Source organism: Ambystoma mexicanum, chromosome 12, assembly GCF_040938575.1.
Source record: "Ambystoma mexicanum isolate Mex_15411 chromosome 12, UKY_AmexF1_1, whole genome shotgun sequence".
NCBI classification, from domain to species: Eukaryota; Metazoa; Chordata; class Amphibia; order Caudata; family Ambystomatidae; genus Ambystoma; species Ambystoma mexicanum.
Genome location: NC_090936.1, coordinates 714,573,232 through 714,599,724, shown reverse-complemented (window position 1 = coordinate 714,599,724; position 26,493 = coordinate 714,573,232). Strand labels below are relative to the sequence as shown.

The following is a 26,493-nucleotide window of genomic DNA, read 5'->3' as shown; positions in this document are numbered from 1 at the left end:
TCAAGAAGGCATCCCGTTTTTCCTTAGTTAATCTAGAGTGTAAGGGACGGAAATCGGTTTTGACGGTGGCCATTTCCCTTTACTGGACATACTGACAGTCATTAGTCTTTTTGCTGAGGTAGGGCAACCCCTCCTAGATATACGGCCAGATAGGTTTTCCTTTTATATATAAATAAAAGTCTTTGCCAACAAACGTGCCACAACTGTGTCAAACTCGTACTTCTGTACCCTTATAACAGTTAAGACATTCCTGTGTGGAATGGCACAACAATCCTGGTGATCGGTTCATAGGTTTACAGTGTAATTCTAGAACCCCATTACAAGGACATGTTTCCATGGTAGCTCTTGATGGCAAGGGGAGATATATTCTACCAGGAGATGAATCAAAGTTCGGGGTCTTGTCTTGTCAAACTTGCTGATTCATTGGAGAAATCCCTAAGCCCGCGAAGGAGGTCCCGGTAAAGACCACTGCAGCGTGGAGGAGCTGTTGATAAGACCAAACTATTATTATCAGTTAACTTATTAGATTTCTTGTGGTAAAAATAACTGTACTGCAAATCACACTAAGGAAGGTAGTATCCATGGATACGGTCTGCTCAACCAGTGAGAGAAGAAATGCACCAATTCCTTTTCAAGATCATTCATTTTGAAATAGGAAAAAGTGTTTCGCCCACTCCCTCCCTCCCCCTGCTTCCTGCATTGAATGTCCCCCCCCCGCTTCCTGCACTGAATGTGGACTAGCAAATGAGGTGGTGGAGATTGTTTCCCCGTAATTCGCTTGGCTCAACAGGGCAGGATAAGTACGCTTTTATCAAAGTGCGCATAATGATTTTAATGTAAATTACGCTGCCACTGAATATCATCTGGCACAGATCAAGTGATATGTGGACTTGGCATAGTTGCTCAATGCACAGATGTCGCCTTTCGTTATGGCAATGAAAAAATATTTTGTTTTAACGTTTTTACTGACTATTGGATTTTGTTTATTCTCGAACAACCTGCAACGCGTGGGTCTTAGAACGCAACATATATTGGGAGGGAGCGCTTTGAAACACTTGCCTGTGTATGGGCGCTTTATAAATAAACAATACCATACCAGGGGGGCGGTGGCAGAGTGCTTGCATTCCCTATATGTCCCCAAATATACAGCGTGAAACATTACAGTATTATTTGAAGTGTTCATAGAGATGCACAATACTATTTTCATGCATTTCCGTTTGTAATGCAAAGGATTCTTTAGTGAAACGGTATGCCACGAGCAGAATAATATCATATCCAAGATAAAGTGATCAGAATAACAACAATGCATGGGGAATATATGTAAACTCCCTAATATTGGGACACATTCTGATGCATGTTTAGGGCGCGCGCATTAACTCATCACATTGTTTCTGCGAGCACTGCATTATATTCCACAGATATACACGCCAGTGATAAAATGCAGCAACTCCGCAGCAGGTGCAAGTAATTAGCTGGACTTCCTGGTGTGGGGCATTTCAGGGGCATTTCAGGGGCACATGCTTGCTTTTGCGACATCACTGGACACGCGCTCTCTCTTACAAACGATTGGTGGAGAGAGTAACACATTGCTTCAGGGAAATATGGACCGTTTCGTAACGAGATTACCCTTTCTGTAACTGCACACTGGGTTGGTTTTCATTGAAAGTGTGTGTATCCTTTCCGACGGCCACAAATTTCACCTAAGCCTCTCGATACTCAGTGTACCGATCTCGTTCAGTAAAGAGAACTCCATGGCTTGTACAACCGGAAAAGGGCTCCAGTGGAAATGCTGTTATAACATGCCAGGGCAAATGGAACCTGTTTTGCCAGCTAGAAGTGACATTCGTGTGGCACATTGCAGATTTAAACCATGCTAGTCCTACACTGTGACTTGCTGTACCACTATTACAAATCTCCCACCATGACTGACTCTCTCACGTACCCATTGTGCTCCTACTGACCTGTAATTAATAAGTTGATCATTGCTTGTCAATCATTCAGGGATTTGACTCCATAACATTGGGGAACTTAGCAAATAGGGGATCCGCTTAGAAGGTGATCTTCATTATCCAATATAGAAAGGTATGTATTCCACTAATTTACCCACACCAATTTTTCAGTTCCTAAAGATACATTGTTGAATGGTGATCAGAAAGATTTGTGTACAATGGGTGGAAAATGGCCATCACTTGACTTATTGTGACTACGTTACCTTTGAAAACCCCCATGTGTATCATTACAGGAATGTTGCACAGGTCCAAGTCAATTCGCAGTAGGGCAAACATTCCCCAAAACATATTTTTTCAACACATTTCTGAATCAAGACAAAGGCCTAGGGCAAACATCGCCCTAGTGCAAAAGTGTATGGCGTTAGTATCTTTTGCTGCAGGGCAATGTTTGTCCTGTGTCCAATTGCATTGGTGCAACACTTCTGTGATTTCAATAAAGCACAGTCTTACATCGCAAAATCTCCAAGGATGTTATTTTTTCATTTTGAAAGTTATTGATAATCACAAATATATGCATAAAGAATAGCAACACGAATTTTCTAATGAGTGTTACAGATAGATATGCAATATTTGAATAGCCAGGTGCCAAGCGAGGTTGCTTTAATTTTTTTAATTTTTATTCTTGTGTAGACAAGTTGGCAAATGCAGTCATCAAGAAAGAAGACACAAAAAAAACAGTAAATAATACTCAATATAGAATATATATATACCTGTGCATATAAAGCCAATAAATCGAGTAAAATGCTTCAAAATGGTTTAATGTAATGCATCAACCATACCATACCACAGAATGTTGTATCAGAATAGGAATAGAAAATCAAGTATTTATTTTCTAACCCATGCAATTATGTCTTGCCTTGACTACAACCTTAGGCAACCACAGCAAGCCACCCCAAAGAACCTATGCATCATGTGGTATTCTCCCAAAAACTCGCAAGTTGTCAATTTTACATTAATATTCAGAATTATACACATGCAGCTGGCCACATCATTCCAAATCCCTCAGAGCTGTGGACATTTAATGAAGGAGAAGGTGGTCTGCCTAAGGCAGCCAACATCTAGAGCAGCAAGTTGATTGAGCAGGATACAATTCGGTATTATACTATAGAGTATACATAGAATAAAGAACCTTATGTTGGATTTTCAGTAATAAACTCGAGCTGACATCAAAAACATACTCTTCTCCAAAATCTTTGATATCTTCTCACAAGAGCTTTTAGTCAACCTCACACAGGCCTTTTCTTGGCAAATATTACCGTTCTCCAGAAAAAAAAGTCTCTAGTATTCAGAAATTGTGCTCCTTCCTGAAATATCCCTATCAAACAGAACTTCAAGCCATGATTGTGAGTTGCACATAAGTTAACACATTCTCCATGGGAAACTCTGAAACTTTAAATACTTAAAAATCGGTGAACAATCACATCCTGTTTTGCATTCTAAAGGTGTTGAACATTAGTAAGGCTAGATTGCAGCCATCTTTTCCAATGCCACCTGGAATGCAACAGGATTCCTTGGATTCTCTGTAGACCAATGTTATTTGTGCATCTTAAATCATTTTCTAAAGATGTCTACGCACAGGGGACTCGCCATGTTCACACATCCTCTTCTAAAATGTTGGCTCAATGGGGGCACTCTCTCCTCCAATGGACTAACAGATATTAAAGCCATTTAATCCCAATGCCTCCTGAATGAGTATATATGGCATATGGTTACAAACAATTTAATATTAATAGTCAGTGTGAGAATGAAATGAATGGAAGCCCTGTGTGCTTTACCTACTTAGTGCTTCCAGCATACAATACTTTCTTCACAGACATATTTGTGAAATATTAAACATCTGTGGTCATTGTTAAATTGCTTTCATGATCTTTGATTCCATAGAAGGCATCCAGGAAACCTAATTTGTGCAATTTGTCCCATTTCTCTCAGAGGTATTTTGAACAGTAAAATATTAGCACTCATAGGTCCATTTTTGAACTGCAACCTTGTATCAGAAAATAATGTAAGTGGTTATTCTTGGTTTTCATAGTGTGCCTTGCTTAAAAAGACAAGTGCAGCATGCATACAACGACAACAAATGATACTTAGAAATTAGCAGTGAACAATTATGCAAAGTGCCAGTTTGCAATGCTAGTAACATTACATCATTTTGTTATATTAATAGATTGTTTGCCTCTCAATTTGAGAGGCAAACAAACTGCTTTCTTGGAATGGTTTGCGCTCCTATTGATCAGTTTCTTCTGTGAGCACCAAGACAATGTTTAATTTTATATGCTGGTTGTTGATTGTACACGCAATAACAATTAACACATAATAGAACATACAAAACCAAACAGAACATTTGTCTATGCAGCCCAGTCCTTGATTAGAATATCTGGGTTTTTCCCCACTGGTGGCACTGCTGTCAGCAACATCTGGGTTGGCTCTAGCAAACATGAACTGGACAATGTAACACTTGTCCAGAGGTAGAGGCAGAGGCAGAGGGAGAGCTAAACTGGCACTATTAAGTGTCAAATTAATGGAAGCTGCAAAACATTGGTCTATTTTTTTTAAAATCATTGTTATATCATTTCAAACACATCCTTATCTGCTGATCGGAAATCGTATGTATTCTCTATGAAATGTATCAGTGTGTTAATTGAAATAATTACAAATACCTTTTTTTGTATTAGAAAAGTGAAGTAGAGTAGCAGACCATTTGGGTACCTTACAACACAATAATCACTGTGGTGATCATTTCACTATCATTGTGCTGTCTCCTTTTCCTTTTGAATTCCTCAAAACTCTTTGTTTAATGAAGGAGAAGCAGCAATCTATTGGTTTGGATATGACTCTAATTCAAATGCTAATTATACAATAAACACTGTTTGAGGAAATGTGGAGCTATGGTCACTTCACGTGGTGGCAATATCAGCGTCTAATACAGCACATCTTCTGTTGCTTGGTCACTCAAAGTTCCCTGTGAATTAAATATTAATTGCTGAGATCTCCATTCGAATTGCAGTTTACACGTTTCTATCCAGATATTGTTGACTCAGCCATTTGTACTTTTGGATCAATGCCTTGATCGATCGATCATAACACCTATTATCTACAAATTACAAATCATATACAAAAAGACATTGGGCCTCATTACGAGGTTTGCAGAATGGGTTTTACCGGCACCGGTAATGGTGCCATTTCTGCTAAACCCATTCCGCCCTATTACGAGGTTCCCTTGCGGGACCCGCACAGAACGTCTGGTCAGACCAGACGTCCTATGCGGGTCCCGCATGGGGACCAAGGAGCTAATAAAGGGCCTGTCATTAATGGGCCCGTTATTAGCTCCATCCCCATTTCCATTGAGCCCTATGGGGGCTCAAATGGGAATGGGGATTGGTTTTGTGAATGAGTAATTACCGGGTCCTCCAAGGTTGGAATGACCCCGTAATTACTCATTCACAGAACCCGGATCCTGCCCCGATTTTGGAGGCAGACATGGTGCTAATAGCACCATGGCTACCTCCAAACTCGTAATGAGGCCCATTATGTTATAGTTTGGGTTTCATCAAATGAAGGAGCACTTTAAACCGTACTTCAGTCTGATGAAATGAACGACTTTAAAGGTGGTCACCAAATATAAATGAACTCTAAATATGCTGTGCACATTTTCACACTGGTAGAGGAACACAAAGGATGCTTAAGCAAGCTAAGCTGCAGATTCACCTGTTATAGATGTCTACCAAGGAGTTATTCAAATTACTTAATGGTAGCAATCTAAATGTCGTTACACAACAATGAGTGGAGATGACTGGTGGAAGCGAATGTTAGACGGGGAAGAAAAAAAGCTAGTCTTTGCTCTGACATTTTTCTTGGACGAAATAAACATGCCGCTGCTAAAAGCACAAAGCATAAACGATTGCTCATTTAAAACTCAAGTGTGAAGGATGGAGATAAAGAAGAGGAAAGAAACGGATTATGTATCACAATCTTGTGTATGCTCCACATAAGACCCTTCCAATTGTTTAGTGGCACTTAAGAGGACTCTTAACACCGCCTCGGTTAACAGCTCCATTGGCCAAGTGTTGAAGGACCTGAATATCTTCCCTCACCTCTCGACCATTAGTATCAAAAAGGACCTATTGACTTTTCACCATTGAGCCATTTTGGCTCTTCCTATTATACATCACATTTAAAAAAGTTTGTAACAAACTGTATTAAAATAAATAAATGAAATACAAAATATGTTGTTTCAGTAAATGTGGCATATTGTATTGATTGCCCTGCAGCCTTCCATTGTCTCTGAAAGGTTGGATAAAGGAAAAGCTAATTCATTTTATTACTCGATATTAATTCACAGGCACTATCTGTATTATTGTGTGTATGTGTGTGTGTGTGTGTGTGTGTGTGTGTGTATATATATATATATATATATATCAGAAACGGATAGAAAACAATTCAATAAGAAATTCTGAATTTCAATTAATTCAGGTAATATTTGCTTTAATGGACCAAGCATGGCACACCTCACTGCTGGGATGTTGGGCAGACCTGGGTTGCCAGACTGCTCTATTGGTGCTGCAATGATTACGATGTTCAGCTCTGAAGGTGCTTGGGTCTGTGCGACACATTACACATTTTGGACGGATTGGCATACATGAAAGATTATCCATATAAGCGCTTCCTTCGGGATAGCAGAATTGTTTTGATCTTTGAGGAAACAAATGGAATTCTTTGAATGTATGTTGATTTGACAGGAATGTAGTATGCTGGAAAGAATGGAAATGGGAAAAGAAAAAAAGGGCAATATTGGAGTTGTATTGGGAATGGTAGCCAAGAAGCTTTGTGATATCATGGGAAGAAAGGTTGATTGTGGATTGACGGGTTAAGACAGTGTGGTCCATCCCTGCCTAGAGGAGAGTGCCAAGATGCCCAAAGGGAATATTTACAATTTCGGCACTGCAATTGAACGTTTGTTGTACAAGTTTGGAAAGACTGTAGTCTATGAACAGATGCTCTGAAAAGAGTAGCTGATATTGATATTAACCTGTATTCAATGACAGCTGTTCTATCTCGGGCAAGCTGTTCCAACAGTATTGGTCTCCGCAACCATGACAGTGAGGTGCTGCTTGCAAATATGTATAGTTCAGAGACCTTATTCAAGACCTGATGGTCCAGTTAGAAAACAATTCTCCTGCAAATACAGAGGACAATGTTAGGAAATTTGCTAAGCAGATACTGGAAAGGAGAGCCTATATTTGATCCCACATATTGTATAGGACATTCTAAAGAATAAGGACTTGAAGAGCCACACATTTTCTGCACATGCACTGTACCAGAAGTGCGATTACTGTAGCACCAGAACTGCCACACCAGATTAATATAAATCAGTTAAAACAATGGCAACAGATGAGTTTTTAAGAATTACCGTAAAACCACCGATTTGGTAATACCTGATTGCACAATGACCAACACTCTAGTTCTTGATTTTTTTTTTTTTTAAACAAAACTTGCACTGCCAATATTAACATTTTCTCACAAAGTGGGTAGACTGGATTACTGCAAAACAAGATTTTGACATAAAAGAAATAATGCAAAAATAAATAAAAAAAATCTGTTAGTCTGTTCCTTATATAATTCCACACCTTGCCTCCAAACTACACCACATTTTGCATAGTTACCTATTAGGACCCTCTAGACATCACTGGCCACATGACATTTGCACACCGCACTCTTTCCCCATATTTCAGCCCATTCACAGATGGCACTGTTGCATCAAATCAGCAAAACATCAATGTGGTCGTAGAAGGACAAAGCTCATTTAAAGTGTCTCAATGCGAGGAACAAAACTCAAGTGATATGGACCTTGAAAACCATGTTTCAAGGCCCTAGGGTGCATCAATTGTTAGATATTTGCACCGCAATACACTGCACCATGCCAGGGTGAGTTGACAAGTGGGGAGAGCACACTGTTAAGTGACTCCAATCAAGCACTCCCACTAAGTCAGTGCCTTGTCTGGGATTGCTCAAGGGAAGCCCTTATTTATATATCTTTATAGCAAGTTATACCCTGGATGATTAACCCTTGTATAACACCCCTCTCTATGAATCCCCCTGATCTCACTGAGCCAAGAAGTAGGTTTGTTTTGCAATTTAAAATATTTATTGGAAAAATTAAACAATATATATATATATATCACACGTTTATAATAAATTAATATTTGATAGCGCCCTTATGAATATAATGTTGATCAACAATAGATAATCTGACACTAGCACACTTCTTTACAATGAATGGGGAGTTAGTATAGGTAGGATAAGGTAGCAGAAAATACTTTGTTTTCAAGGAAAAGCAATGAGGGAAGAATGCAGCACAGAAATAAACTTGATATGATTTCAACAAAAGATAATATGATCACTTTTTCTTTGACAATTCCCTCCCCCCTATGCAAGATAAGGAGATGGAAGAAGAGCACACAATTCTCAGGAATACACAATGCAATACAAATTTCAGTTCCCCCCCAGCGAGCTTAGAGGAAAACAGGTATTATTTTAAAGCAGGCAAGATCCTTTTAAATGTGGTGGCAATGAAGTTAAAATATGCTGAAAATGCTTTTAATTCCCTCTAGAGGTTCAGAGTGAGTGAGAGATACTTTAAATCAGTTCAGGTCAGCCCTACCAATGATTCAGGGATGGTTATCAGGTTGAAAAAGGGATTCAGTAATGGAAGCAAAAGACAGATATTTTTACACATGGTTGAAATTGTGCAAACTGGGAATCGCGGCACTTTTTTCCGAGTGCTTCGATCGCAATTATGGAGGAACTATAAGGAGTGTGGAAAGCGTAGAATCTTAGCTTTAAGATGAAAGTTAAACCACGTTCCTAGCACACGCGGTTCAAAAGATACAGACGATTTAATGGAGGTAGATTCTCAAAATAAAAGTAAAGCTCAGAATGACGGATGACAGTTTTGCAGAATGGACACACGATTTCTTATGATGCAGTTCTAAATAGGTTAAAATAGTTTGAATTAGATTATTTTAAACTAAGAGATGGGTTTTGCACAGTTCGGGCTGAGTACTCGCACTATGAATTTGAAATAGGCCATCAGGGTCTGGTCAGCAGGTTTGGACTGGACTCCGGGCGGTTTCTGGTACTGGTTCTCTGGTTCTTGATCTCTGATTCCGGTCTGGTCTGTGGTTCTGCTGTCGGCACTTCACAGCAGTCTGGTCTGTGGTTCTGCTGGTCTGGATCAAGTGGATTCTGGATACAGCACTGCTTTCTGGGTCTGCTACCGGTTCTGGCAAAAGTTCTTGGCAAAGAATCCAACAGCTTGCCCGGCAGCAGAATAGTTTGGTTGGATTTCTGGATTCTGAAGGCCTGCTGAGAAGAGTTTTCAGCTTGTGGGTTAGGCCTTTGCTTTAAGTTCTGTAGTCTATCTGCAGTTTAAGTTCTGGATGTTCCTTCTAGATGTTGTGTGGTCCGGCAAAATGCTCCACAAGAAAATGGAAAATGAATCTTTTGCCTGTCCAAGCAGTGTCTTTTTATGTGTTCTGAAAGTGGGTGTGTGTGTGGGCATAACTAAGCCTGCCCCTCACAACTTATCATTGGCCAAGTCCTCCTCTCTCCCTTGATTGGGGGAAGGAATGGAGTGTCATCAGGCATTAATTTTATGGCATACAGAAAGAACACCCCCCTTTGCATTTACTTAGAAAAATAAATTTTACCCAAAACCCATATTTCCCAGATACACAGTTTGTTGAAACTACATGTACACATTGCAGATGAATTAAGGTACATTCTTGCCCAACTCTGATCTTTCTAAGTGCTTGGGTTAAGAAATGACAACATTTTGTGCTTTTTAGTGACTTTAGCCATATTGGTTTTTCCTCAAAATTTACACAGACCTGCACCCCTTCCCTGAGCATATTACTGGAAATTACTATGTCTCTATCCTAAACACAGTGTCTGCAATATTAATAAATAGCGGGGTTCAGTCCCAGAACACCGCACAAAGTGGAGTTTGGTCTCAGATCGTGAGGGCATTTTCCATATTAAGGACCCCCAAATTGTACATTTCTGTGAGTTTAATACAAGATTTTAGAAGCATTTAACATAAACATATATTTGCTGCAATATGAATCCACAATCCAGTCTGGCCCGCCCCCAGAAGCTTGGTGAGTCAGAGATCACAGGCCTCTTCTTCTTGGCAGGGCAGCTGTTGCCAGCTACACCCTGCCAGCTACACCCTAATCTGCATTTCTATTCAATTGAAAGGGTCTATTGTGTTGTGTCCTGCAGGCTGCAGGAGAAACTCCTCCCTCTCAATCAACAGGGCCATGTGATATCCTGGGCTGTTGTGTGTGTCTCTGAGGTGTTAATGGTTCTCAGGAAAAGCAAGTCTTTTGAACTTTTAATTGCATAAGACCCCCTTCTGTTCACTGCAAAGTTCTGCAAGATAGCTCTCCTGTCAGGATTTATAGAGCGCCAGCGCCGGTCAGTGTCCAATGCCGGTACTGCACCTATTTGTGACCGCTGTCTTGAATTAATACATTTCAAAAAGAAAGGATTTTACTTGATAGTATATGATCCTTGCTTGACATGGCATTGATGTGGATCTGCAGTAGGGTAAAGTAAAACACTCAACCATAGTTGGATTTTTGTTTGGTGGTTTCGGGCCCATGATTTTAGCAATTTTTGATATTAATAAAAACAGATTTTGAACAGAACCATCTTTCTATGCACTGGTGGGTGGCAGGTCAGGGGACCATTTTGGTGTGCGCAAGACTGCGCGGTTCTCCTGGATTCTGGCGCAAATGTGGGCTTTTCCGCCATCTTGGATTTTCTAAGCCCACAGCACCAAATGTTGCAGCATAATAGTTCAAACGTGGGTCAAGACACCCAACAGCACAGAAGTTCCCACTATGCTGCAGCACGCCAATTCCCGCCTCCTCTCCACATATGCTGCATGGTATGCAAGCCAGCCACAAGCACCCATTCTCAGTGAAGTTTACTTCAGAGTGCAAAGCACTTCAAGCAAGAAGCGACTCGGAACAGCAACCTACAGGATTATTGATTTTCAACAATTTATGTGAGTGTTGTCATGTCCGTCTACAGAAACTGTGCTAAGCACAGGTACATTTTGATAGTAAGATATAAAGAACAAAGCAGTTATGTTTTCATGCATCTTAGAGTTAGTTTATGATATTTTATTTATAGCGTGCCTATACACAAGTGTTTCAAGGCGCTATGAGGCAAGGGAGGGGAACAAGGGAGGACAGAACAGCAATCTTACTAGGCCAAGTGACATTAAGATCGTGCAAGTGCAGTGGAGCGGGAAGGGGAAAAAGTGCAAGGGGGAACGGAGGAGGATAAGTGCGAGACAGGATAAAGGCATAGAAAAGAGAGTGCCGCCAACAGGTGTCAGTGCAGGGGTTAAGTGTAGACAACAAGTGTTAGATAAGTGCAAGTAGGGGAACTGTAGGGTGGCAGATACAGCTCCATGTACAGGGTTGCCAGGAGGCAGTGCAACTGGGAGGGGAGGGGCCTGGGTGCGTGGTGCAGAGGGTAGCCTGCTGATCTCCTGCCCGTTACCAGTGCAGTAACGGGCAGGAGATCAGCAGGGAAGTGGAAGATAGAAGGCAGAAACAAAGAGGAAAGTCTTGAGCTGCTTCCGGAACTGGAGATGGTTCTGCTCAAATTTCAGAGAGTCATGAAAGCTGTTCCAGAGAAAGGCGCCGGCCGAAGAGAGAGGTCTGTCGCATCTGTCTAGTCTAATTTGTCAGGAAAGGGAGGAAGGAATGTTGGACCAGATTAAGATGAATTAAACAAATGTAGCCATTGTAGCACATTAATATTCTTTACTTGATGTGTTTGTTCCATTATTCTCCTAATCTTTGTAGTTAAGTGACAGTCACAATCTCCAAGACACATCCCTTAATTACAGGCACAGTTTTCCAGATGGAAATTAGGGACGTTAGTGCAGATGTATGTGCCTAGATATTAGATAATATGTGTACACAAATATTGTGAGGCTCTGGTATGTCTCTGCCTGTCTCATTCCAACATATCAAAACTGTAAGTGATAACAGTCTAAGGTCTATTGTTTAGACTTTTCATGAGTGATCCACTCTTCTGCAGGTGAGGGTATAGGTATAGTACTGCTGTCTCCTGGATGGCACTTTCAATCCCTTGTCTCTTTGGGTGCCACTTACAGATCCAAACTTGATCATCCAGCACAGGAGGAACACTAACCAGCTCTGACTTGTTTTTTTTATACACTCGCTGAATTTACTTGTTGTGTTGTTTTTGACTCCATAGCAAAGTTTGCATCTTCACTCTGGCTGTGTTGAAAAATGTGTGGTATATTGTTTGCATTCATCGGTTGTTGTAATTTTACATGTGCATAATGTTGATGGTTTCATTTAATTTGCTCTACATTATGGAAATGTAATTTAAGTATTTGGCCAAATTAAAGTGCTGTAGTCGCTGTCATATTTGTGTACTTTCATTAAACAATGTCAAATAGAATTTTGTATAGTGTTTCAGCAGTGTACCATGTCTACAAAGAGAAGACATAGGGTCCAGTTATCAGAAAGTCATAATGTCATCCATTTAAATTTTGTTGTAATGGCCTTCTTTGAATTATTTTCTATTGAATAATAGAACTTCATGCTTTGTTTTTCAATCTCGCACAACCAATCTTTTTGGCTGAATCCAGACATTTTGGCATCTGTTTTTTAATTGTGGACTTGCTATTGGCTACTCATTTTTTAAACGTATGCCATTTTCAACCGAAAACATGCTGGCCTATGCTGTGCAGGATGATAACATTTTGTTAAAAATGGTCAATATGAAGCAAAGCTTTTTTCACACTCCTCAAACATGGCTGATCTATACCTTAGGGAAGCTTGTGATACAGATGCTGTCAGATGTTGGTGCCAGGCTTACCCTGAGTGATCACAAAACGTTGACAACATTTAGAAAACCATTTCTGCTGCGAAACAGCTATTTGAACAGCATAGCGCTAAACCCGATAATCTGGCAAAGAAATCATTTTTGAGAGAACAGTCCCTTAAAGGACATAAATTGATGCTTGCTCACGTTATTAAGGAAAATTGGTCCAGTAAAAGCCACATTTGAGGTAATGGACAATAAACTACAAGGTAAAAATATCTGAATGGTTTGACTGGCTGCCAATATTTGAAAGGACTGTATATGTTGATTGATTCAAAATGGCTACCCGATACAATATCAACAATAAACAGAATCAAGATTCAAATGAGTGTCAAGACATATTATTGAGCACTGGATATTCACAATGCACTGCAAGGGGGATGGTGCATTTAATTTTAGAAAATGCTTTTAATTGTTTTACATTCCTGTTTGCACTGATTTATAGTCTCTAAAGACAAATATAACAATTTATCTTGAAACACTGTACTTCAGCATTATTGAGATTATGCCTTTTACTTTAAAGGGATTCAGATATGTGTTTGTCCAGCATCAATTATCGGGCTAGATCTGATGCAGATATAATGCACAAGATTGTTTCATCACTTATTAACATTTATTCTACTGCAAATAATTTAAAAAAGTGTTTGTGTGCAATATTTCTGTAACAGTATAATAGTTAATTTCAGAATTATGAATAGACATAATGCACATATATAGCTGAAATACTATTCAACATAACAGGGAGTGTGTGTGAAGTCTCATCAATATGGTCTTCACTGCATAACTTATGTTACTGGGGGCAAATCAACAGCACACTAAAATGACCACTCTTCTGGGTGTTAATGTTGATTACTTTGGAAATATACAAACTGGGGACACTACACTATTCTCACCCATAGTAAATTCTACTAGAGTAATGACTGCCATCTCTAACCCAGCCAACAGAAAACATATTTTCAAACACCTTTATCATTGCCAAGGCAAATAGTAAACTGCCCTGGAACATGCAAACTAATGAAAAATCTTGGCATAATTTAGGGTCTCACAACAGAAACCCAAGTCAACGTATCATTCAGAAGATTCTTCAACCATACATGCTTAATCAGATCGATTATGCCCTATCTTACTATCTACAAAGCTGGCTGTCATATGTCGAATTCTTCCAAGAATTGATTATGCCAGCATTTATCTAGGCCTGCCCGATTAACTCACAAACAACTACAATGTATCCAAAACACAACAGCTAGACTGTTCCTCCGACTTAACAGGAGGGAACACCAACTCCTAGAGCAATGATCTGGCTACCAGTCAAACAAGAATACACTTCTAGACCCATAGTGACATTCACTGTGCAGAAGCAGAATGTATCCTAAGCAAAATCCCACAACCAACTAGAGGTATACCATCCAGAAATTACGTGCAAACAAGGATATTCAACAGAAAAAGACACAGAACCTCTGCTTTTTCGAGTATGGTGGCCAAACATTGAAGCACACTACCAAGGTAAATCCACAAATCACAGAACCACCTCAATTTCAGAAAACACCTAACAACCTGGCTATTTCAGGCATAATCAACATCTCTCAATTGACCAGCACCCACATATGAAAACACCCAAAGAAAATGTAATTCAGCCTTCCAAATATCTGACTTGTAGCCAATTCCATGGACTTTGGAGACCGATGTCAATAACTGTAACATGACAACCACTTTGGGCACCACAAACACTCTTAAGCGAATACCCCACCTTTTCTTTGAGCTCATGAGCTTGCACTCTGCACCAAAACATGCAGGACCAGCCTCTTCCCTAAAAACTAATCCTCAGTCTTTCCATCTCATGCACCACGTGCAAACTCAACCTAACCACCCACACACAGCTTTAATAACCCTCTCCCAAGACTCCAAATGACGCAACCTCACACCTCCAACACCCATTGAAACACCTACCCCGGCCAACACACCTACACTGCAGCCATGAGGTTTCCTGCCTGGACAGAAAGCCCTCAATATTCCTAAACCATCACACATACAAAGCTGTTAAAAACACTAGAGCTGAGAGTTCTTCTGATGTGCACCATCAACTCAAAGCACTACAGTATTGCTTTTCCTTCTCTATCAAACCTAACCCAACCAACCCACTCTCTTTCAAATCCACCAGAGGGCCTGGAGACAATGGAAATGTTGGCAGTGTGTGATACTAATCCTTATAAAATTGTGTTTTCTTGCGTTTTCAAAAGCGAGCCTAAGACGGAGTGGGTACATATTTACTACTGATGGTGCAAAATATGGCCTGTTGGAACCCACATTTAAATTTCACAGTCATGGAGCCCCTGCAGTACAATCAATACCTCTAATTACCTGAATATGTTCTTCACACACACATGCCACGTGATTCACACAGAAGCATCTCATTAAGATATTCTCACAGCATTTTACCATTGTCTGGTAATATTTTCTTCTGTGAAAAGTCCAGTTCCTGCTGGTTGTAATGTATTTAAATGCACCTGGAACATAACCACCTGTGGTAGCACATCAGACAGAAATGTAGTGCTGATTGGTGTTTTCATATTTTTTAATTTGTATTTTACCATCATTATTAACGTGTCACTATCCCTATTTATGCTGTGCTTTTTAACATTGACATGTCACAGGTTAAGTGCAGGATTTATGCAGTCCAAAATATCTGCTCGGGTTTCACCACACTTGGAGGGAATGGGCTCTAGACCTGCAACATACTCTTAACATGCTTGCTGTATAGCAGTTATTTGTGATGCAGGTATGTTTTAATTTTTTGTAGCACAGTTAGTTTCCTTCACCAAAATGTATGTACTCCAATGTATTGACCTTAGAAAGAGGAAAGGGAAGTCTGCTTTGCTAGTATTTGGAACTTTGTACTGGAATCTGATCATACATCTCTGTTACAAGTGCTTACCACACAGAGTTATCGCCTGAACCATCATGGTACTCAAGCTCATCAAAATGCATTTCAAGTTTGGTTATTGCATTTTATCAATATATTTTCCAAACGAAAGCGAGTTATTGTGTACACACAAACTGTATATACTAAAATAAACACAGAACTTACTACACGACTAATTGATCAGACTAGAATGTAGTTGTCAACTGTGAGGCAGAAGGCACATAGCCTCAGCAGCACACTATCCAATATCAAGTTGTGTCATTTTTGTTTTGTAAAAATATGTGCCAATTCTTTTGCATCAGGCAGCCTGGGACCCTCACATTGCTCCTATTGCACTCCCATTCAGAGCTGTATTTGGCCAGGAACTGAACTGGGCCTTTTATATAGTCTTGAACTTCCTTTAGTCTCTATAAAACTCAGAACCCGACCTGAGATTCTACCTGAGATCGGAAAGCCAACGTTATCTTCAACCTCTTCAAAATGCCAATGGTAAACTGGCTACAAAGGGTGTATCTCCTCCAAAGTTCATTGAGGCCTATTCTTGAGTGGATTTGATGAGGCTTTACCATCGCACTTGGCTTAAGGATCTGCTCTTCTCGTGTTTTTCCTTTTTTATTTCTTAAGTGAAATGATGTTTTATTCAATTTGCTTCTTTTTTGGACTTTACAACATTTGCAGCTGTTTCTTATGATTTCACTAAAAGGGAGTTTTCTTTACTAAGTGAATAGAATATTACTGTGATGTGTATTTTACTTTCTATGTTATCCTCTTGTTCTTTTATTGCCTACTAATATGTTTGTCTATGGCCCCATGTACAGTGACACTGGGTACAACCTCTGCGGTCTGCCCTTTTATTTTTTAGGCCCTTTTCCTTTTAATGTTAGGACAGATTTATTTCAAAGAATGCGTTGTTCATTCGAGAATCTTTTTCACAAGTGATTTGTTTGCCTTTATATTATGTGTTTCAGTTGGTCTTTGTAATCTCTGGGGCTTTCTTTTATAATACTAATTTCAATTGCTCAGGCATTGCTTGCTAAGGGAATAGAAACAACTATTTTTGCGTGATGCACATATATTTGTTTGATGAAATGTGTTCTGTTTCTTTCCATTTGTTATAGGATTAATTTTGATACAGGTATAAAAAGAAAACATCAGCAAACATAGATTGGCTCAGCGAAGATGTTTTTCCATGATGGGAGCTGGCTGCCAATGGAGATTAATTGTTTGAAGAGGGGTGACAGATAGGAGCACATCAGATGTGCCTGTCCCTTGACATTCTGTGGTTCACGTTGGTCAGTGGGTGCATAGGGTGGATTTCTAGACAGGGTATACGTTACAATTCTGCCACAGAAGTTATTCATAAGTTTGATAGAGAGGACATGGGGTGGGTGGATGAGGTTTAGAGATTGAGGATGAAGGAGGGAGAGTAGGGACATCTGGGTGTTCTATATATTGGGGATATTGGAGCAGAAGTGCTGGCAAAATCTGCTGAGATTGAGGATGAAACTGATTGGGGTTCAGTGGGTAAAATCGAATGAGGGTTGTGGGGTTCTTATGCGTAGAGTATTGGCTAGATGCATTAGGCTTGTACAATAAAGAAATTTGACAAAGTACAGAGCAATTTAAAGAATGGGGAATTAACTTGTTGGGGGAAGAAGAGAAGGCCAGTGGCTTTTACACCAATGACTCTATTTTGAAGGCTAGGAGGATCTGCAGATGAAGGCATGCATGTGAGGAAGTAAAGGAGTGAGCAGTGTAGAGTTGCACAGAGGTCCAGAGTAGCCTGTTCAATGGAGACCACTGGATAAAGAATTGAATACAAACATACCTTCATTGATTGCAGCATTTGATAATGGTTTCAGGTTTGAATTATGTTTAGTGATAGTTGGGTGGGGGGAGGTTAATGGATTTGACATAGAAGCTTAGGTTGAAGTCTTTAAAATGGGACCAATGAATTGAGGAAGAAAATGGAAAATGAATGAATGCACTGTTTAATACATTTAGAGGACTTTATCGGGGTAACTATATTAGGGTTCAATGAGATGCATATAGAATTAAGGCAACATATGTTCTTTAAGGTTTCCTGAAGATAGAAAGATTTAATTCCACCATAAAATGGGAAGCAAGGTATTCCATATCTCAACTATGTAGACTCTCAAGCTTGTTCCATGTACTGAGGAATGATTAAAGCAAGTGTTGCTAAGTAATTGAGATGATGAGGTCGGAAATGGTTATACCAGGGATTATTGGGCGAATCTACATTTTAAGTAGTTTGGATTTTATTGATACGTGTTTTGTGTTTTAAGATTATGACTTTAAACTTCTAGCAAACACTGGATTCCAGTATACATTTTGCAAGATATGTGTTGCACAAACATAAAGTTGGGCATTAGTGATTTTCTGGGCAGTGTTAATCTGAAGGATTTGCATACCTGATTTTCCCCAGCTCAGAGCTGGGGGGAAATCCGCCAAGGCCATGATTTGGCAGACCTTTAAATGCAGCGGTAATAGCGCTACTGCTGCATTTAAGGGTTACCGCCAGACTCGTGATGAGGCCCTAAGTGTGTTCTATGTTGCGCATAAAAGGCATTGCATGACTTTTGATTAGCAATATGATAGTGGTGAAGAAGTGTCTGATAACGAGGGACGTATGCTAACAATGTCAACCTGTTCTTTAGTGGTGATAAGGCTATTCCAGTTGCCAGCCATCCAGGTTTTAGTAATGTGTTAAACTAATCTTGGATATGATTACCTGTTAATTTTAAATGAAGTTCATTGAGTCATCTGCTTCGAAATAATAGCCCTCTCCCATATCATACAGGATGAGATACAAGAGATTATATTCAGCATTGAAAAGAAGTGGGAACGTCTCATATTATTTTGCTGCATTTAGGTACCTGACCATTCAGAGTTGCACATATATGTTGGTTGACCCAGAATAAAGTGAGCCATCACATTGCCTTTTCCGATACCTTGGCTACTGAGTGCAACCTTTCCACAAGGATCTGATGGTCCATTGTTTTGAAAACAGATGACAACAGAGGCATACTCAAGAGGTTGTTTTGATACTGGTCAGTGTGCCAATAACACCTCTCAACATCACTTAGTTCAGTCTCTATTCCTCATACTGGGTCGCAAATACCTGGCTCTCAATTGGTGGTGGATTTCAAATAAGTCTTGAGGCATATCACAATCATTTCCAGGATTTTAACAAGAAAAATAATGGTAATGGGCATTTAGTCATATAGGGTGCAAAATGTGCACTTGCAACTATCCGCTGGCTAATGACATTTGACTCTCTGCGAGTAAGAAATGGTTTGCTGTGTGTTTGTATAGAATTGAGGTGGCATGTAACTTTTATGGCTGGCTTGTAGTTGCAATTTGAAATTCTGCCTGTGTCATAGCTTGTATCTGTATTCTGCTGGGGAGTATATAATGTATGTTTCATGTTAAGTGTTGAAAATAATTCTATTTCATCTGTCGTAAGACTCCCAATGCTCATTTAATTCAGGTAAAATTAATTAGAATATAGGCATATTCTTTGCCAACATCCTCTCTTTCAGCATTCAATTATATGTACACAATAAAGAGCCTCCCATGCTGTCACTTTAACCACAATCTGGCCTATACGTAGTATATGGCCCGCTCTGAATTTTTCTGATAAGTTTGGTGAGGTTTCATCTGGGGGGGGCAACGTTATAGAGTGGGGTCCCAACATTTTATTTTCCATATACTGAATGGAAACAAAGTTTGGTCACTCCTACAGCCCACACTGCTGGATGGATTTTCACCAAATATGCGACAGGAGTAGCTCCTTGGTCGTGAAAGCGTGCTTTTGTAAATTCAGTGACGATCCGTCCATTTGTTTTTTTGAAACAGGCAAAATGTAGGTAAAAAAAAGTGATCTCTGGCTCTGCTCCGTGGACCCATTTCCCTGTTCGCTCTGTGGACAGGACTCTGATTGGCTCAGAGGGCTGTATCATGTCCGCGTACATCCCACGTGCCCGCTGATTGGCTGGAGAGGAGCGTGATGTGCATCACATTTTCCCAAAACGCCCGCCATGTTGTATCCATGGATATTTGTGGATTGCGCAGTGGCGAACAGGGCTGGAAAACATGTTTTGGGACATCTGGTGTTGAGAAGAGGGGCTGGAAAGGGTGGGGGAGGGAAAGATGGTTCATATGATGTATTTGTCTGCGGACACCACAACAGTTCGTGGGTAGGTCCTCAGGCGAGCAGCTTATGTGGTGAATGCAGGCAGGTGACCTCAGGCGAGCAACTTATGTGGTGACTGCAGGCAGGCTTCATTAGGTTAGGGGAGTGGAATGTAGATGATATGAGTATGTTTGTATAGGCTGTATTATGCTGTGGTGTTTGTGGCCAGCTACTAGACTCTTGGGTGCATGGCCAGAGTTTGCCCACTGGTTGAAGTACTGTAAAAGTATGCATAGAGCAGTGTACAGAGCTTCTGACAGCTGGCTTATTGCACCGAAGAGTCTGCTGAGTGGTTGCAAGTACTGCAATACTATCTGTACAGAAGTGAACAGGGCCTCTGGTGGTTGGCTTATGTGTGTGGGTTGTGGCCAGTGTGCAGATTGTTGGTGTATGTCTGTATTATGCTTTTGTGATTGTGGCCAGTGAATACTCTTGGGTGCATGGCCAGAGGCCATGCACCCAAGAGTCTACACACTGGCTGCAAGTAGTGCAATAGTTTGTGTACAGAAGTAGACGGGGTGTGTGGCAGCTGGTGTATTGGACTGTCCTGAGGGTTGTGGCCACTGGGAAGATTCTTGGGTGAATGGCTGTATTATGCTGTGGTAATTGTGGCCAACCAGGCCCTGCATCCAAGAGTCTTCCCACTGGCTGGAAGAGTGTGCCCACTGGCTGCAAGTAGTATAATAGTATGTGTACAGAAGTGGACAGGGTGTGTGGTAGATGGCTTATTGGACTGCCCTGAGGCTTGTGGCAACTGGGCAGATTCTTGGGTGTATGGCTGTATTATGCTTTGTTAATTGTGGTCAGCTACTAGAGTCTTGGGCACCTAGGAGCCTGTCCACTGGCTGCAAGTAATGTAATAGTGTGTGTAGAGAAGTGGATAGGCTGTGTGGCAGGTGGCTTATTGGACTGTCCTGAGATTCTTGGGTGTATGAGAGTTTGTGCAGTGGGTGCAAGTAGTGTAATAGTATGTGAACTGAAGTGGATAGGGCATCAGGCAGCTGCCTTATGTGTGTGGGTTGTGACCAGTGGGCAGATGTTTCAGTGCATGGCCGTATTATGCTGCAGTGGTTGTGGCCAGCCCCTAGACTCTTGAGTGCTTTGCCGAAGGCCCATACCGTCCAGCAGTTTGGGCTGTAGGCGTGAGCAACTTTTCTTTCCATTGTGTCTATGGGAAAAAAAATGTTTGCCCCCTTGACAAAACCTCACCAAACTTGACAAAACAATTCAGATGGGGCCATATACATTTTTGTGTTCAAAGTTTGGTAATGATTCGTCCAGGGGGAGCAAAGTTGTAAGCCACCCAAAAAGTGCTTTTACTAGGAGTTGAGCAACTTAACCATAACTACAGGGCCGCTACGGCAGGCCCTGTAATCCTGTAATATATATATATATATATATATATATATATATATATATATATATATATATATATATATATATATATATATATATATATATATATTCAGTGAATACACTTTGTTAAAGTGACATTATGGTTCAGTTGCCCTAATAACAAAAACTATAAAATTCAGCAAAAACATTGTTAAAGGGATGTTATAGTTACTTTGCACTAATAACAACCTATCCATATAATGTTTACAAGTAAAACCGAAAAACCTCAGAAATCTGGCAGTTATGGTAAGCTAAACAACCATACTCGCGCCACCACCATGCACTGCTAAGAGTAACACCCAGGACAACAAAGATGACATCACAAATGACATTTATGACATCACTGATTACATCACATGTGAAATTAAATTTGATGAAAAGTCCCTACAAGGGTTGTGTTTATAATGTTGGTAACAAGATTTCAGGGTTGATCGGGAGACCTATCATGAACTACTTAATCTATTAAAGAACGTACTCATCTAAACAACATTGTATTGTAGTGTTGTTGTTAATACAGGAATCTAATAATACATGCACATGGGCAATGGCTGCAGCATGCGCCATAGAAGTACAATATTTATAATCTGTAATTTTGGATCGTAAAATAATGAATGCTACCTTTTCAGAGTTTTCAGTAATGTTAAAATGTAATAACTAGCTAACAATTCAAGATTTACTACACACTTGTGCTAGTACAAACAGTACATATGAAGACCAACAATGCATACAAATCAAATTCACATAAAGGGAAACTAAAGTGAGAAAGAAAGAAACAGCATCATCATAAAATGTTAATAACATTAAAGTTTATCTTCATGTATACAAAAGAATTGTGTGTTTGAGGCATGCTTATTGCCCCATGTATGTGCCCCATGACCTGAGAACAAACCGTAAGGAAAGTACTTTAAGAACATATGACTAGGTTAACGTCTTGATATATAGCACCTTTTGAATTTTAATATTCTGGCTATCAGTGAACAAAACCAAATGCCTAGATATGTCGGTGAACAGAAACAAGTGACCCAGATATGTGATGTCATTAGTGATGTCATCAATTACATTTGTGATGTAATCTTTGTCCTGGGTGTTAGTCTTAGCAGTGTACGGTGGTGGCGCAAGTTATGATTGCTATCTTACCATAACTGGCAAATTTCTGAAGTTTTTTCACTTTTACTTGTAACCATAACATCCCTTAAACATCGTTTTTCATTGAATTTCATAAGTTTGTATTTGTGCAACTTAAACATAACGTCCTTTTAACAGTGTTTTTAGTGAAAATATATATATATATATATATATATATATAATCATAACGGTCTGAAACTACTCTGGAGCTAAGGATGATAAACGCCAAATATACCACCTTACAATTCAACCCCTGTAATATCACTTGCAGTGTCCGACAGAGTCCTTCCTTTAATCCATCCTCATTAACATTTGCATGGACCATTTATGGATATCATCAGAAAACAAGGATTTCCCTTGTTCATCAATGCAGATTGCACTCAGTCGTCTACAACCAGATGCAAAGTATAGCCAAGTGGAACTTGCCTGGAGCCCGTCTTTAAGATACTTTGGTTTGTCCAAAAACTGAAATCTGATCCCCAAACAAAAATTATTAGGCGCTCAGAGAAGACAACACACTCCATCAAAACCCCATGACTAAAGAGATTACAGCCCAAAGAGACAGTCTGCAGCCTTAGGATTCTTATGGACAACCAATCTAGAACTACTAGTCAGAAACCCATTCTTCAATTTAAGAATGATCCAGCAAATCATTCAATTGGTGGGCTTTTCATTTGTATTCTTAAAACTGGTGTATGCCACCAGCCTCCTCATAGGCCTCAAATAAAACTTGGAGAGCCACCACCAAAGACCATATAGAAAAGTAGCCAGATTGCTACTAAAACTGTAAAGATGGGAATGTATCAGCCTGGCACACTTGATTCTTTACTGCTACTAACAAATGCATGAAAACACTCTGAATTGCCCATCAAACGTTGCATAACATAGGGTCAGAAGTAAATCTCCCATATGTCCAAGGCACAATGCTATGATCCAAAGAGTTTCATGGTACACCAGGAAATGCCAAGGAATTGCTTATTTTTCCTGTTATGACTACTAACGTCTGGGACACCAAGCACAGGAGACTTCACCCACAGTGGTCCCCCTGACCTTTCTGAAACCTATATCGGAGGAACGGAAATAATGGGCAATAATGATACACCCTCCGAGGTCAGTAGTGACTAGGACACCATGTATACCCATAACCTTAACACAATAGATTCATTGAAATTGAATATTACCACACAAAGAGTATAACATTTGGGCAGTTCAGTAGCAGGGCACATGTCAGGTTTACCACTCAATCATAGTGAGATCACCTTAAAAAAAATATATTTTGGAAATGAAAATCTTCTCTTCTAAGAAATAAGCCTGACATGCACTACTGCTCATTTTACTGTTTTGGTCAAAACACACATCACCTCACTCCACGGATAACATCCCTTAGTCCAGGCACCTAAGCAACAATGCATGTGTCAAATGTGCCTCTTAATACATTTTAGAAATAAACAAGACAGGGGTTTTTAAAACTGCATATACTTATGGTTAGAAGAGATCCTTCAACATCACACATTGAGGAAGGGAACACTTATGTGCTTGTTGTTCAGGTTGGTACTAGTAATTCCAGATTATGGGTGCAGGTGTTCTCTAACAACCCCTAGAAAGCAGGAACATTCCTTGGTACTGCTTAATCAAGACAGACACAAGAACATAGGCAACCATTTGTGTGAGCTCTTATAACCAAATTTGCCCTCACTAACTCCCTCATCATCCTCCATTGTTCAACATTACACTTCAAACATAAACCAGAAAATACTTACTAGTCGCTGGAAAATCCTGGTCCAATTATACAATCAGCCTTCTCCGCTTGCCAACCCTCCTGCAAAAGCTCCAGCACAACCCATGCATGAAGTTCGGGCCTCTTAGCATGCACAAAAGCAGAAGAAGAAAACTAGTGGCTCCACTTCATCAACCCAAACCCCACATGACCTAACCCAATTCACCTAGATTCTTCCTAAAACAAAGAACATGCATGCTTGCATCAATTATTATTCAGCAATTATGATTAGCATTATTATAGGGTATTCATTGAATACAAATCTAGCTTTGGTAAGCAACAGAACAATTTCCAATCAAAGGGGGAAGAGCATGGTGAAGAAAGCAAAGAAACAGAGCAGGGAGCTGGAAGGGGTGGGTCGGTAGGTAATTTGGAAGCATGTCATCTACAAGGAACCAGGGGAGGAAGGAGTGGGGAGCAGATGGCCCATTCTTAGGTAGGGTGGGGAGTTCAGTGTTTGGGAGCAGCCATTCCTTGAAGAGGAAGGTCTTGATCTCCTTCCTGAACTGTAAAATGATGGGGGGGGTGGGAGTTCAATGTTTGCGGCAGGAGGTTCCAGAGTCTTGGGCATAGAACACTGCAGGTTTTGTATCTTGCCTGATTTTGACAGAGGGCCGAAAGTACCTTACATGAGGGCTATAGTGGGCCGAAAAGTAAATGTGGGCGGGGCGGTAGGCGGGGCGTGGTAGGAGGCTTTTTCAACCCCCAATTTGTATTAAACACATGGAAAAAGAATGTTTTTGAGGGGTAACGATTTTTATTTGCATTTCAAACGTAATTTTTGTACTACACATTTTCCATTGTTATAATTTATTTCTATTTAGTTATTGTATATCGTCTGTTTAATTAAATTATATATATTTTATTGACCCTAGATTGGGCATTACGTTATTTTGGACTGCTATAGTTTGCTGTTTGGGTTGCCCAAGAGGAGTATGGCCTTTGTTGAGTCAGGTTTCCTCAAAAAGCAAAGGATGTACATCTCCTAACTGTGCCTGTTTTAGCTTTATTATTGGGTTCACTCTTGGAGTGCAACACTATGCCCCATGGCTCCCACCTCCAACCAAACACTATGCCCGATGGCCCCCTCACACCCAACCAAACACTATGCCCCATGGCTACCTCAACCCCCAACCAAACACTATGCCCCATGTCCCTCACCCCCAACCAAACACTATGCCCCATGGCCCCCACCCCTCAACCAAACATTATGCCCCATGGCTCCCTCAACCCCCAACCAAACACTATGCCATGTTCCCCACCCCTCAACCAAACACTATACCCCATGTCCTTCACCCCCAACCAAACACTATGCCCCATGGCCCCCTCACCCCCAACCAAACATTATGCCCCATGGCACCCTCACCCCCAACCAAACACGATGCCCCATGGCCCCCTCACCCCAACCAAACACTATGCCCCATGGCCCCCTCACTCCCAACCAAACACTGTGCCCCATGGCTCCCACCCCCAACCAAACACTATACCCCATGTCCCTCACTCCCAACCAAACACTACGACCCATGGCCCCCTCACCTCCAACCAAACACTATGCCCCATGGCTCCAACCCCCAACCAAACACTAGGCCCCATGGCTCCAACCCCCAACCAAACACTATGCCCCATGGCCTCCTCACCCCCAACCAAACACTATGCCCCATGGCCCCCTCACCCCCAACCAAACACTATGCCCTATGTCCCCCTCACCTCCAACCAAACACTATGCCCCATGTCCCCCTCACCCCAACCAAACACTATGCCCCAGGGCCCCCTCACCCCCAACCAAACACTATGCCCCATGGCCCCCTCACCCCCAACCAAACACTATGCCCCATGTCCCCCTCACCCCCAACCAAACACTATGCCCCATATCCCTCACCCCCAACCAAACACTGTGACCCATGGCCCCCTCACCCCCAACCGAACACTATGCCCCATGGCTCCCACCCCCAACCAAACACTATGCCCCATGGCCCCCTCACCCCCAACCAAACACTATGCCCTATGTCCCCCTCACCCCCAACCAAACACTAAGCCCCATGTCCCCCCTCACACCCAACCAAACACTATGCCCATGGCCCCCTCACCCCCAAGCAAACACTATGCCCCATGGCTC

The 26,493-nt window shown here is 40.9% G+C and overlaps 1 protein-coding gene and 1 pseudogene across 5 annotated transcripts in view; both read left to right on the top strand.

Moving 5' to 3' along the window:
• Positions 1-26,493, top strand: part of TAFA5 (TAFA chemokine like family member 5) — a 957,566-nt gene that overhangs the window by 16,991 nt on the left and 914,082 nt on the right. The window lies entirely within an intron of this gene.
• On the top strand, positions 6,506-7,277 carry LOC138513142 (complex I assembly factor ACAD9, mitochondrial pseudogene; annotated as a pseudogene).